Source organism: Pseudorca crassidens, chromosome 1 (assembly GCF_039906515.1).
Source record: "Pseudorca crassidens isolate mPseCra1 chromosome 1, mPseCra1.hap1, whole genome shotgun sequence".
NCBI lineage: Eukaryota > Metazoa > Chordata > Mammalia > Artiodactyla > Delphinidae > Pseudorca > Pseudorca crassidens.
The window spans coordinates 195,878,760-195,892,246 of NC_090296.1; the positions used below are offsets into that span (position 1 = coordinate 195,878,760).

A 13,487-nucleotide genomic window follows, 5' to 3' on the forward strand; every position below is an offset into this window, starting at 1 on the left:
TCTTTCATAGATAAGTTCATTTGTGTCATATTTTAGATTCCACATACAAGTGATATCATATATTTGTCTTTCTTTGACTTACTTCACTTAGTATGATATTCTCTAGGTCCATCCGCGTTGCTGCAAATGGCATTATTTCATTCTTTTTTATGGCTGAGTAGTATTCCATTGTATACATGTACCACATCTTCCTTATCCATTCGTCTGTCGATGGACATTTAGGTTGCTTCCACGTCTTGGCTATTGTGAATAGTGCTGCTGTGAACATAGGGGTGCACGTATCTTTCAGAATTAGAGTTTTGTCTGGGTAAGTGCCGAGGAGTGGGATTGCTGGATCATACGGCAGCTCTATTTTTAGTTCAGAGACCATGCCTTTTCACCTTGCACTTAGTACAGTTCCTCCCACGTAACAGACCTAAAATTGTCTTTGTTGATTGATCGAATGAATGAATATGTGAATAAATGAATAAACACTGCCAGTGACCAAAAGAATTATTGATAATGCCAACACATCAGCGAAAGAATAGAGTTTCCCACGGTGGCTTTTAGCCCCAGCTGTAAGTCAGTCACCAGTTCCCCACTCGGAACAACAGCTAAATATGACGACATGGACGTGGATCTTAGGGGCTTGTGTGGTTCGGCAGTATACAGTGTTGCTGCAGGAAACGAGGATTTGTATGAACGTCGCAGAAGAGGGCATACAACGAAAGAGGGCACTCCACTTAGCTCACAATTAATCGTATCATCTGAGGTTTCGTTCTGGCTCTGGAAACAATGGGAACCGTAATTACATGTCTAAAGCCCCAAATGGAATCCCACAAGTGTTTGACAAGGAGAACAGAAGGATGATGGAGTGCTTCACCCATCAGCCTGACCACAGGGCAGCCCTGGTGAGTCACGCTTTCAGGCCGCGGTAGGATTTCTCATTACCCTCCATTCTTCTCCCTGAGTATATTGAGCTCATAGCTGTTTGATGGATGTGACTCTGTTTGTGAATCCAGGCTGGCCTGCTGTCTTCCTGGATCTGACCCCTATGGAAGAGCCATGTAAATTAGCATGGGCCTTGGGCCAGGAAAAATGAATCCAGGCCTCAATGCAATCAAGTAAGAGGTGTCAAAGGGCAAACAGAGAGGGAAGTGTGACTGGGGCCAGGGATGCCCTCTTTTACAGGTTTCGCTACTTACCACCTGGTGATCATTTTTTGTTTCTGTTTTTGTCACTAGAAAAGTCGCAAAATGTAAGAGGAGCTGATGGAAGTCTTTCCAAATCTGTATGGGATGAGAAAAGAGTTCTTGCTGAAAGTGGGATTAAGGCATTCAGGGAGGGCTTCCCTGGCGTCAGGTCTGAGTGGGCCTACAGGCCGGGACCCCTCGCCTTGACCTCAGCACCCAGGCCATGCCTGGACAGCGCTCGCCACACTGGGTTGTTTATTCACGTGTTTTGTGGTGTTCGTCTGTCTCCCCCGTTGGACTGAGTTCCAAGGAGGCTGAGAATCACGTCTGTCTTGCCCACCTCTGACCCCAGTAAGTGGCACAGGCGTTGCAGGAATGCACAGAGATGCCAGATGCTACCCAGCCTCCCTCTAACGAGAGCAGGCTCCAGGGTTGGCCGTGCCCACGGTTCGCTGTGCGCCTGTCCTTCACAGAACCCCCTGCTGGCTGGCAGCTCTCACGTCCTGCTTGGGCGTGGGATGCCTTGAACACTCATCAGGTTTTCTTCTAGCTGCCCTGGCGAGCTGCCTGGTGAAACACCACCCAGAGAAACGGAGACAGAACGTAAGGAGCCCTGGCAAACTGGAGAAGGGAAGGCAGGGGCTGGGGCGAAGGGTGGGCTGGACCCAGAGAGTAGCAGGTCGCGAGAGAGCTGGGGGCCCAGAGGGGCTGGGGGTGGAGGGCAAGGCCACGTGGAGGGCAAGGAATCAGTGTAGGCTGAGCACGCTGGGGCGGAGACCCAGGCGCAGCAGCTCCCCGTGTCACAGGACCCCACTTCTCCGCCTGCAGAGCCCGTGCTGAGAGCAGTAACAGTAACTGGCATCCACTGAACTCTCACTCTGTGTCCTCCACAGACTCTCCCCGTGGGAGTGACCGACCCAGGCTGGGGACGGGAAATTGTCAGAGCTTAGAGGTCACAGAGGTGAGGCTTTGACATCCGGGATGGTATCGTCGTTCGGGAACTAGCAGTGTCCCAAGTCTCTGTCAGTCAGTCCCCCTCCCCTGAGGTGTGATTGTGTGTCACCGCGGAACACCTGTGATAGCACGCAAGGAACAGTGGCAGAATGGCATCCCAAACACAGGGCCTTGTGATATCCCAGGGACCCCAACACAGCGCTCACGGGTTGAGGTGGATCAGAGCCTGCCGTCTAGACTGACGACCACACGGACACGAAGACCTCCTCCCCCGCAAGGAAATGTAAATGATAGAATTAGCGAGTTACGACCCTCTGTAGGGAGAGAACAAGCACAGGCAGCCAGCAGTGTCCTGGACGAGGTGCGTCAGAGGGGCCGCTGCCTGGGAACACGCCCTCGAAGGGTGGCGGCCTCTGAGCCTCGCCATTCTGTTGGAAGCTCTTCCTTGGAGGACAAGGATGTGTCACAAGGAAGGGGCCGGGCCAGGGTGCAGGTGGACGGGCAGAAGCAGGAAGACGCGGGAGGGGAACCGTCTTCCCCTCCAGCAGTCGCAGTAATAGTAATGATGATAATAAACATTCAGATGCTATCTGCAGAGTGCATCTAAACGTGCAGTTTAACCTATAGGATGATCATGCTGGGAGCTGTTCTTTGCCTTGAGATAAGCACATTGCTTTAGTGACCCATCCGAGACCACAAAGCCAATAAGTAGCGGAGAGAGAACTCAGTACCACCAGCGTAACGTCCACCACGTGGTGACCGAGTTAATCTCGCCGGGGAATGGGATTTGGATAGAAGGGCAGACCTGACGCTGTGCCCATCATCCCAGCCAGGCCCTCTCCTTCCTACCACCCGTCCTTGCCAAAGCATCTTCCTTGCTGACTCCCAGTAGAGGAAATTCTCTGTCTGGCTGTACCTTTCCAATTTATAATTCTACGTAATTTAAAATCTTTCCAATGATGGATCAGTTCTTAAAGGCAAGTCACTAGTATAGGATGTATGGCAGTAAGCACCATCTGAATGTATTGGTAACTCGCTGTGCGCAGAACGGCACGTCTAGGTGCTGGGATGGATAGAGCAATGAAATGGGCCTCAGAATATGACTGTTCATTACAACAAAAAGATGTCATTTCAAGTTCCTGAGAGAAAAGATGGACTTTATAATAAACGATGATAGAATAACTTGTCTGTTAAAAGAAGATTCAGTTGGCTCTTTGCTGCTTACCATCAACATATAGATGCATCAAATGTAAAAATACAAAGCCACAAATGTCCTGGATAAAAGCATAGATGACTATTTTTATCATCTTGGAATGAGGGACTTTTTCATCCCAACATTATATTGATACAGCACATAATTTTAAATTTCATACAGCAGAAAATTACAAATAACATTTAAAGAGAAATAATAAACTGGGAAAAATATTTGCAAACTGTATAACAGACTAAGAGTTAATATCCTTACTGATCACAGGTCTTCTAAAAATCAATAAAAGGAAACAAACAGCCCAATAAAAATGGGAAAGGAAACACATAAGCTTTTTACCAAAGAAGAAATGCCAAACATATAAAAATATACTCAACTCTTAGTACTAAGTATAGTGACACAAATAACTATATTGTTGTGTGTGCGTGTGTTTACCTACCAAGTACAAAGAATAAAGAGACTGAGCAAAGAATGTTGCCAGCTTGCTGGGAAATGCTTATTCTCCTGAACTGGTAGTTGGCACGTAAACTGACATAACTTCTGGAGGAAAGTTTATTAACATATACCCAAATGTAAAATATACACACTTACCCTTAGCCCAAGAATTTCAATTCAAAGAATTCATTTATTTTTCTTGTGGTAAAAGACGGGTACTATAAAATTTACCATTTTAACCATTTAAAAATGTACAGTTCGGTGGCATGAAGTGTATTCACGTTGTTGTGCGCCCATCACCTCCATCCACCTGCAGAACTTTTTTCTCTTCCTCAGTTGAAACTCTGCACCCATTAAACACGAACTCCCCATTCCCCCTGCCCCCCGCCAGCCCCTGGCAACTGTGTCCTACTTTCTGTCTCTAGGAATTTGACGACTCAAAGAATTAATCTTAAGGAGAAAATTGTCTAAGAGCAACATATACATCCACGAAAGATGGATTCATTCAAAAACCATTTCCTGAGGACCTACTGTATGCTAGGTAATAAACAAGATAGACCAGGTTACCTGATTTACGCACAAGTCGTGATCAAGAGAAGGTAGACCGTGAACAAACGTGTAAGGAATAGAGCATTGGGTTGCCATAAAGACTCTGAAGAATAGAAACAGATTTATGTGACAGTGATTTTGGGGGGTGGGTGCTTTAGATAGGGCAGTAAGAAACAATTCTCTCAAGCACTATTTATAATAGCCAACGAATCAGAAAAACTAAGCATCCAGGCAACACCCCTGCTAAGGCGGAGAATACATCTGGCCAGATGTCAACATGTGCCAGTTCATTATAGGCCGCAAGAGACTTTCTCAGAACGAACTCCCTTAATTCAGTGTGTCTTCTGTAGAGTATTTTCCTGGAGGGCAAAAGTTTCCAACATTTGGGGATAGAAAATAATTTAGCAGGGGCGCACGCCAATGCTGCTTTATTCCGAGAAGGAATGTGTGGATGACAGTTTCAAGTGTTTGATGTCCAACCCCTCCTAAAACTGTAAACTAACAGCCAGACGGGGAAGAGGCTGATCTAAATCTTCTTTCTGTGGTTTTACGTTTGCTCTGGCAGGCTGAGCAACACGAAAAAAATTACAGTGCGTGCATGGGAAACATTCTCCCCTTTTTCTTGAGTAACTGACATGTTGGAGGGCGGGCGTGAGTTAGGGGCGATGGCGTTGCTGTGATACACGGACGATCGAAATAGCATCAAGGGCCCGGCCTATCCTGAGCCCAGGCAGGAAATTCAAGGGTAATATAACACTTCACCGTTAAGTAATGCCATTGGAATAAAACCATGTTTGGGATGACTTTTGGCTTTCACTTGGAATTTCTGTTTCATTTGCTTCCAGAAAGAACTTTCCCCCCTAACGTTCTTAACTTGCATTTCAAAAGTTTTTGTAGCTTTATAAATAGGATGTATACGAACTGGCCTTGAATTAAAGCTGTATGTCACAGAACATGCTGAAAAACAAATCCAATCCAGGACCTCCGTTTTCACTATGGGCTCCAGGGCAGCAGCTTCAGGAAATGGAAAGCGTAAGTCACAGGTTAGAGACCTCACTCTGCTACCTATTAGCCGGGTGACCCCGGGTGGATTCTTTGACCTTGGAGCCTGTAGTAGAGGAATAACAATAGTACCCGCTCAGAAGGGTTTTGTGAGGATAAAATGCAAGAGCATGAAGGCCCGGTGCTAGCTAGCAATACAGCGCTTTCCTTCTTTCCTGGGCTTCAAAACTGAGTCGGGCATGACTGCCACAGAGTAGAAAAAGACTAAAATGGAAAATCAAAATTTATTTTTGTCTGAATAACTTGGCCGTGGTTTGCTTTTCCCTGTTGGTTTTAAGCCATATTCCTCCCGTGCTGCCTCCTAGGCTGAGTTTCTGCATGATTGAAACACCATCTTCAGTTTCAAAGGAGCTCAGATGCACTGGAGCATCTCCAGATACTCGGATGGTGCAGGAGACTCAGACCCACGGCAGGAACTGGTGAAGGATCTGCAGGTATTTAACTGGGAGAAAACGCGGAGGGGACATGGGAGTTGCCTCCAGATACCTGAAGGGTAATATCATGTGGAAGAGAAATTAGATTAATTCCGCCTCTGGCTCCATAAGTGGAGACAGATTCTAGTTTTATGGATCGAAAACCTTAAAAAAAAATCAGATTGTCAAGGAAACATGCTATCTTTTTTTTTTTAACATCTTTATTGGAGTATAATTGCTTTACGATGGTGTGTTAGTTGCTGCTGTATAACAAAGTGAATCAGCTATACGTATACATATATCCCCATATCCCTCCCTCTTGCATCTCCCTCCCACCCTCCCTACCCCACCCCTCTAGGTGGTCACAAAGCTCCGAGCTGATCTCCCTGTGCCATGCGGCTGCTTCCCACTAGCTGTCTGTTTTACGTTTGGTAGTGTATAAATGTCCATGTCACTCTCTCACTTCGTCTCAGTTTACCCTTCCCCCTCCCTGTGTCCTCAAGTCCATGCTCTAGTAGGTCTTTATTCCCGTCTTACCCCTAGGTTCTTCTGATGTAGGGAATTCCAGAGGGATCCTATCCTGCACTTCGTGGGAGTCCTACAGGGAATTCTGCATCAGAAAAGGCTGGGTGAGCTGCCCTTTGAAGGTTCTTTCCAGGTCAGGGAGGCTGCAATTCAGGTAGCTACATAAATGCAACATTTTGCTGCAGGAACTTAAGGAAGAACAGCCCGGGGAGGTGTAAGGCACACACAGGGGCACACACGTTGTGCGGGCGCGCGAACTTTAGCCTTCTATAACAAAAGAACGTCATGCCACGTTAGAAAAAAAGGCCTTTAACTGCGAGAAGCCAAAACGGTCATGGTTTAGCGGATCATATTTTACAGGTTCCTGTAGACACAGGGGCCAAATGAAACCGAGCCACGGTCTTAGGCATCAAATTACACTTCACTTTTACCTTTTCCCCATGTGATTCTGACATACGTGATTAAAAATGAACCCGAACCTTTGACCTACCCATTTGGGTTTAGGGTTCCCCCTCCGTTTATTTTCTCTGTTCACCTGCAAACCTTTGCTGGTCGTTTCATAGAGACTTGGTCAACTGCTTTCAACAGCTTAACATTAAAGCCACTGAGAGCATAAACAGGAAGCTGGTGTTTAGGTGGGAGTTCCTAGGAATTTTATACCACCGACCACAGAGGCCAAGAGAGAAAGGAAATAGGAAAAACAGTGTAAATACCTGGGTGACTAATGACTTAGCGCAGCTCAGCTGGCTTTTCTGAACACTTAGCAGGAAGTCCTTCCAGGGGCAACACCCTTCACATTTTTCAGGACCCCGCAAGGCACCGAAGGGCCAGATCGGGGCGTTTGCTGGTTAGCCTGCAGACTCTGCCCACGTCTCCAAAACGCCGGCTCTATTTGCATGCGCGCTGCAGACCGCTCGCCGAGCGCCTGGGCTCCAGGCCTGGGGCTGCAAAGGCTCGGAGGGCCACCCCCTTCCCGGTTCACACGGCGAGCGCCTAAGAGGATTTAGAATCAAGTGGGCACGTTTGCAGGCCTCGCTGTGAAGAGGCAGCTGGAGCGCGGCGCAGCCCCCCGCGCCCCGGGGCTTTATTGTCCTCCGAGGGGCCGCCGCCGGGGCTCCTTTGTGCGCGGGGCCGGCCCTGTCCTCCCGCCTGGCGCCCCCGCCAGCCCCCGCCCCCCCGACGCAGACGGCTCCCTCCGGCCGCCGACCCGCCGGCTGCCGCGGTCCCCGCGCGGAGGAGCGGGCAGGGCGGCGGGCGGGCCATCTGCACGGAGACTGACGGCGGCCCCGGAAGGTCAGCGCCCCGACGACCGTCGTCTGAACAGCAGGCCACCCGGGCCTCCCAGCAACACAGGGACATCTGCTCCCCTTCATTCGGAGCCCCGGTTCCGATTTCACCAGAGGGCCCCCCTCCCGCCGACCCGGGCTCCGCGGAGGCGGGGGAACGGGGACCCCCGAGGGGCCAAGCAGACGCGCCGCCCGCCCCCCCCCCATATGGGGCCGAGCGGCTGAGTCCGGCGGGGCGGGGGAGGGGGGTCGCCCACGTGACCCAGGTGACGTCGTGCGGGGGAGGGGCGGCTGGCCGAGTGGGCGCGCGGGTCCCCGAGCTCGCGGCGCGCGGAGGCGTCCCGGGTCTGCAGACGGGGCGGACCCGGATCCCGCCCTGCGAGGAGGAGGGGTCGGGCAGCCCCGCGGACAGAAGGGTTTGGGGCTTTCCCACTTGCGCTGGGAAGAACGGCGAAGGCGCGGGAAAGTTCATAGCGAGCAGAGAGGGGCATCCATCAGGGTTCCTCGTGCAGGGCCCCGACGGGCAGTTGTAAAGCCAGCTGTCAGCGGGCGAGGCCGGAATCTTGCCTGGACGGCTGGCACCCAGACTCGTCCTGCCTTTCCTGCTTCATATTTTGGCGAAACGATGGAAGGATGAGAGGACAGCGTTTCTGTTGAGTTTCCACCCCTAGATCATAAGCTCCCTGAACACAGACGCTGCATCTTATTCATCATTGTCTCCCCGCCTCACACAAATGTTTGGACGACGCTAGACTAATGTGCGAAGGGCTTGGGGTGTGGTCCTTGTGACCTCCGGGTCCAACTGCTGTCGTTTCCCATTTGACTGAAACCAGGGCGTTGTGGAGAATGAACTTGTGGCTGCAGGGAGGTGTTATTTCATCGCTTTGCACCCTCTTTCCTTCTTCCCTGCTTTTCCACAGACGTTTTATGGAGTGGCTCTGTGAACGAGGGAAATAAAGAAACAGGACACCCAGGCCTCAAGGTGTGGGCCGTTTGCCAGGGATGCTGTGCAAAAGTAAACAGCTAACCAGGACTCTGGGTAATGAGTGCTATTGACAGGAAATGGGGGGGGTCCCTAAAGCCAGCTTCTAGGGAGGGAAGGGGTCTAAGCAGAGGTGGGAAGCCGGGGTGGAAGTGTACCAGGAGAAGGCCTGCTGCTGACGCCGTTCCCTCTGCATGGATCCCCCCCTCCCCAGATCGGTTCATCTCCTGTTCATTCTTTAGGCCTCGGGTGAAATGTGACTTCCCTGGTGCCTCCGTAAGAGAAGGTCTTCCTATTAAGTGATTCTGTAGCACCTGGCACTTTTTTTTTTTTTTTAAATACTCCTGACCGGTCCAGTTGGGCAATGTTCATCACCCCTATTCTACTGTAAGCTCTGGATGCAGAAACCGGCCTTTCTGTTCGTGAACAGAGTCTGCATACCCAGCCCGGTGTTCCCTAAATAATTTGTTGGGCTGATGAATAATCAGGCTTTCCTTAAGTTAACGAGCAGCTCGTTGCTAGAGTTTCTGTTCTGGGCATGAGGGCAGGCGGTGAGCGTTCCACGCCGGTCCCCCCGGGGGGGACCACCTGGAACAGAGGAGCCGTGGTGCAGCATGTATTATTTTCGTGGTCTCATGCAGCTCGGTGATCTCAGAACTGTTTTCTGTAGAACCGTCGTGAGGTCGGGTGCTATCATGAAGTGAGCCTGAGGACAGGGCTTGAGGCGGGACAGACAGGGCTCTGCGCTGCAAGTAGTTTAGAGCCTTGACGGGCCTGCTGCCCTGTGTCCCGGCCAGGAGCATCTGCGTAACACTTCGCAGCTGGGGGTGTGGATGGAGCTAAATGGTAACTTCGCTGCCCCGGTTCGCCCCTCTCTTCCTGGGCCCCGGGGCTGGAAGGGCCGGCCATGGGAGAGCCAGACAGGATTAATTTGCCCCCATCAAGGTTGGCTCCCTCATCCTGGCCTCTTGGTCACATCCTGGGACAAATCCCTCCCTTGGTTTTTGGTGATAAGGGGAGAATCGAGGTCGTGGAGTAAAGAGGCAGACCTCAGTGGCTGGTGTTGCCTGACTTAAACTCAGCTCTACCACTGCTTAGCTGTGTGACTTTGGAGGCCTTCCTTAGCCTCTCTGTGCCTCAGGCACTTTGCAATGAGAGATAATAGTATCGAATTTATGTGCTGTTATAATTTTTAAAACTCTGGTATGTACAGCTGTCCCTTGAACGACATGAGTTTGAACTGCGAGGGTCCACTTATATGCAGATTTTTTTCCCCAATAAGTACAGTACCGCACGATCAGCAGGTCGTTTGACCCGTGGCTGCTGAGTTGCGGATACAGAGGAACCTCAGTTACGGAGGGCCGACTATAAATTACGCTCGGATTTTCACGGAAGGTCGGGGCCCCTAACCCCCTGGGTAGTTCAGGAGTCAACTATATTAGAATTCTCATGATAAGCGTACATTTGACTTAAACGCTAGTAGCTGATTAATTAAACTTTGAATAGCCAACCTCCAGTAGGTTAGCGTGACTACTTAAGTCAAGTGTCAGTAGAACAGATCACAGAGGACTATGGTCTGAGAGATGAGATTTTCTCCGCCATTGCCTTTGGAACTCAAATGATGCCTTCTGCACTTCATCATTGCTCTTCCAGCCAAAAGGATTCTAATTCTTTTTTTTTTAATTTTTTAATTATTTTGAGATTTTTAATTGAAGTATAGTTGATTTACAAGGTTATGTTAGTTTCAGGTGTACAGCAAAGTGATTCAGTTACATATATATGTACATATATGTATATGTGTATATATATTCTTTTTCAGATTCTTTTCTCTTATAGGTTATTGCAAAATATTAATATAGTTCCCTGTGCTGTAGAGTAGAATTCCAATTTTTTACCCGTGTTGGCTGAGCTCTCCCTCTAAGTAAATTTAGTTGTGATTCCATTACCCGTTATTCTCACAGAGAGGGGCAGAGCAGCTGTACATCAAGATTCAGACATTTCGCCCGCAGTCCATTTCCCAGGACCGGTTAGTAGCCCAGTGCTGAGTTCCTCGGCCTCAGGGTGGTGATCCAGGAGACCACACTAGTTTAAACAGCAGAGACCTGCTTACAACGAAAAGTAAATAGGATCTTGCCTTGTTTGTTGCAGCTTAATTTGACCATGAAAAAAGTCAGGACTGGATTCTCAGAGAAGAAACGTTTTCAGGGGTTGTAGGTAAGAGGACAGTGGGACAATTCACACTGTTCTAAAATTGCATTTAAACCAGCCAGCCTAAAAGAAAGCTGCTTCTGGAAATTCAGAGGTGCTCTGAAAATGAGTGTAGAAATGGCTTCTTACCCACATGCGTAATACGAACAGTTTCACTCCTTCAACTGTTCATTTTCTGCAAAGGACGTTAACTTGTGCGGAGTTTGCTAGACAAGATGTTTGGCGTAAATCTGGTTCCAGATATGATCCCCGATGCATTCATGAAGCGTCATACTTTGAAACAGGAAACAAAGACATACTTTTCAAATATTGGCTCTATACGTAAATAGAATCTCAATGCCCAGAACGGTGTGTGGCTCAAATATCCTCACATCACATAACTCTTCCTGGCAGGGGGGGCGGGGGGGTCACTACTTAGGGATTTCTAAAGATCAAAAGATTTTCTCTAAGGTGCTCTTTAAAAAAAAATATTATTGAAGTCTAGCTGATTAACAATGTTGTGTTAATTTCTGCTCTACAGCAAAGTGACTCAGTTATACACACACACACACACACACACACACACATTCTTTTTCATATCCTTTTCTGTTATGGTTTATCACAGGATATTGAATATAGTTCCCTGTGCTCTACAGTAGGACCTTGTTGTTGATGCATCCTGTACGTAATAGTTTGCATCTGCTAATCCCCAAACTCCCACTCCATCCCTCCCCCACCCCCCTCCCCCTTGGCAACCACATGTCTGTTCTCTGTGTCCTTGAGTCTGTTTCTACTTCGTAGATAGGTTCATCTGTGTCGGATTTTAGATTCTACGTATAAAATATGGTATTTTTCTTTCTACCAAGAAGATGCTCTTACAGCAGAATCCAGTTTTAGACCTGGAGTACCTCGTGGGTACCACCTCAGTGCCTTCGGGCATCTCTTGTCCTTTATTACAGCCACTGAGGCAGGCTCTGAGCCGCTTCCTACAGGGGCCGCCTGACAGGGCCGTGCCCTTGCCCACACCTCACATCTCTGCTGAAGCTTCCAGCGTCTGCCGCGGAGCTTCTCCGGAGCCACGTGGGGCCCATGCGTTGACTAAGCCAGAAGCTCTGGGGAGTAAGTTTTGGGGGCAAACCTTTGACTGGTAGGGGCATAAGCGCTAATGGATAAACGCTTTCCTTTGGTCCCCCAGCTGCTGGGAGCGCTGTCAGATGATGGCCCTCAGCTGTTAGCCTCTGGGGTTTGCTGCAGCTAAAGGAATCTGCCTGGTGATCTGAAGATCACACCTCCTTCTAGTGACAACCTGCTTTGAAACGCCCTCTTGCCCTAATTTGGGACAACTCTAAAAGGCTGCCCCGGGTCCGGAGCTCCACATGGGCTGGCTGATGACTGTGTCACTCTCCACTTCTCCCTTTGTCTAATTCTGCTTCCCCCTTTCCCTTCACAAGTATTGAGCCTGAGAGCAGTCCTCAATCAGCTACTTCCCTGGGAACACGACCTACAACAGCCCGTGAAACTTGGGTCGTGACCAGATGAGATAATTTGTATTCATAGGCTGGTGAGGTCAGTGAACGACAGAACTTGGGTTATGAAAAGTGCTCCATCTTATTCATACCAAACTCTAATTATGAGCACCTTGCTAGTTGTCAATTGATTTTTTTTTTTTAGTTGTCAATTGATTTTGGTTAAAATATACATACAGGGAGCAAAGGGGACTCTTTCTGAGAGTTCCTAAGTACTTGCAGCCTGGACACACCTCACTTCAGATGCCAGATTTCCAACTCTGCTTGCAATTCTCAGTTTGGATTTTAGCCATTTCATAAAAGAGACTGCATTTCACAGAGCTAAGTAGATGCAGACATTCCCTGGAGTTTTGACACATGGTCAGAAACTGTAGGACCTTTGTGGATTCGTATATTCATGTCCGGAATCCTAAGGTTCTCTGCCTCCTTTGCACGTATGGCTTGTTCAATCCGTTCTCGAAACGGAACCGTCCCGATCAGGTAGATGTGTAACATAATTCAGATATATGCCAAGGTTCGCATTCAGTGGGCAACTGCAGAAACTTAAAAACATTAATTTTTATAAACCTCTCTGAATATTTTCTTGACTTATGACTCCGTATTTACCCAATAGCAGCTCTGTGAATTCTGTGGAGGTGTTGGGGAACTCAGGGTTGATCAGAAAGGTAGAATCGGTGTCCCAACCTGCCATCTGTTTGCACACGAGTCCACTTAGGTCTGAGTGCCTGGACAAATCAGCAAGGCACGTTTTTCTTCCTCGACCCTTCAAGTTCAGCTCTCGTCTCATCCGCAAGAAATGTCTCATCCCATTTGGGATCCTTTGGGAAAAGAACAAGGTGGTTCCTCTGAGTTCTTTCATGACCGAAGGTTATTGATCTGAGGAAGTAGTTTAGAAACCTTCTCCGACAAGTTCGTACAACTCAGCACTGATTATACTAATTCCACACTCCAGTGCCTATTCTTCTGTACAGCCTCAGCGTCACAGAGGGGACCGGTATAAAGAAAATGCCCACACGATCACTGCTGATACATGTGATGAGCCTGAATGGCCATGTCCGCAGGCTGGTTCTGACAAGGATGCTGTGGAAGCTGGGCCTCACCCCTTCTTTTTTTTTTTTTCCTTAAATTAATTAATTAATTAATTTTTGGCTGCATTGGGTCTTTGTTAGACCCATTAGAAAGCCTGCAC

General features: G+C 48.7%; 1 protein-coding gene across 12 annotated transcripts in view; it reads left to right on the forward strand.

The window, feature by feature from the left end:
• Nucleotides 1–13,487, forward strand: part of LOC137206212 (uncharacterized) — a 192,995-nt gene that overhangs the window by 130,545 nt on the left and 48,963 nt on the right. For 8 of the 12 annotated variants that reach the window (XR_010934537.1, XR_010934538.1, XR_010934536.1 and 5 more), the window contains 2 exons: nt 5,685–5,813; nt 6,336–6,421. The gene's annotated coding sequence lies outside the window, so the exon portion shown is untranslated. The other 4 variants (XR_010934541.1, XR_010934543.1, XR_010934539.1 and 1 more) reach the window with 4 other exon arrangements.